We start from the raw sequence: 1470 nt of genomic DNA, 5'->3' as shown, positions 1-1470 counted from the left end.
CCCCCCCCCCCCCCTGATTAGCCCAAGAGCAGCAGCAGGGGGGGGGGGGGAATTCCCTCTATTTGTCTGCTCCAGGGCTCCCTGAAGCCTGCACCAGACCTGTGCGCTTGGGTCCAGCCCCCACAGGTGAAGGGAAGGCAGGGGAGGGGGGCAAGGAGCTACCAGACATCCACAGGGCCTGGTGGGGGCTGAATCTTGGCACGTAGGCACAGTGTGGGCTACAGGGAGCTTGGGAGCAGGCAAGGAGGGGGAGTCCCCCTCCCTGCTGATGTTGCCAATGCTGTGGGGCTGACTGGGGCAGCAGAGTGGTGATCTGGAGGTGGAGGGGGTGATTGGGGGGCTAATAAAATCATTGGGGGTCGTGATCAAGATGCGGGAGGAGAGAGTGATGCAGGGGGCAGAGAGGGAGATCAGGTAGGGGGCAATCCATGCAGTATAGTGGACCCCCCAGCCTATACTGAGGTTAGAGGGCTGGTGAATGTTGCAGGCATGGAGCAGTCTTGCAGCTCCTAGCCATGCTCCTAGTCACTAGCCCTCTAGTGGCAGGCCTGAGCAGTGCTTGTTAGAGAGGGTATTAACCCTTAATGTGTGACTGCTCCCTGCATGTGCTAACTTTAACACAAACTAACATTCCTTAGAGTTAGCATGTGCTAATTGTAATGTGTAAGCACATCCACAGTTGCATAGAGGATTTTGTGTGTTTAGCAAGGAACATTCCTAAATTATGTTACAGAGCCCCAACATAAGGTTAAATGCTTTTCTTAGAATCTCATAGTTTCAGTCGGATAATGATTCTGCCATGAAAGTCTTTGAAAAGATTATTAAGGCTCATATATGTGAGAGCCCAGCAGCAAAAATTATGCTGAGGGGAAACCAGCGTGGGTTTGTAGCAGGTAGATCATGCCTGACTAATCTAGTCTCTTTTTATGACCAGGTTACAAAACAACTGGATGCAAAAGTAGGGGTAGATATCGTTTAGTTAGATTTCAGGAAGGCCTTCTATACAGTATCCCACCCCATACTGGTGAACAAATTAAGAGGCTGTGACTTGGATGATTACAAAGTCCGGTGGGTGGCAAATTGGCTACAGGGTTGTACCCAGAGAGTGGTAGTGGATGGGTTGATATCGACCTGGAAGGATCAAAGGATGGGCTGATATCGACCCTGCTGGCAGCGTGGTCCAGCAGGGCTCAGTCCTTGGACCAATACTCTTCAATGTCTTCATCAGTGACTTGGACGAGGGAGTGAAGTGTACTCTGTTCAAGTCTGCGGATGATACAAAACTGTGGGGAGAAGTGGACACACCAGAGGGCAGGGAACAACTGCAGGCAGAGCTGGACAGGTTGGACAAATGGGCAGAAAACAACAGAATGCAGTTTAACAAGGAGAAATGCAAAGTGCTGCACCTAGGGAGGAAAAATGTCCAGCACACCTACTGCCTAGGAAATGACCTGCTCGGTAGCACGGAAG

General features: G+C 51.2%; 1 protein-coding gene across 1 annotated transcript in view; it reads left to right on the top strand.

Moving 5' to 3' along the window:
- OCA2 (OCA2 melanosomal transmembrane protein) overlaps positions 1 to 1470 on the top strand; it is a 481929-nt gene that overhangs the window by 77848 nt on the left and 402611 nt on the right. The gene's annotated exons all lie outside the window — the stretch shown is intronic.

Source organism: Gavialis gangeticus, unplaced genomic scaffold (assembly GCF_001723915.1).
Source record: "Gavialis gangeticus isolate Ggan-Ray unplaced genomic scaffold, GavGan_comp1, whole genome shotgun sequence".
In the NCBI taxonomy this organism is placed as follows: Eukaryota; Metazoa; Chordata; order Crocodylia; family Gavialidae; genus Gavialis; species Gavialis gangeticus.
The sequence above is the reverse complement of the archived record's forward strand: the minus strand, read 5'-3'. Positions and strand labels throughout refer to the sequence as shown.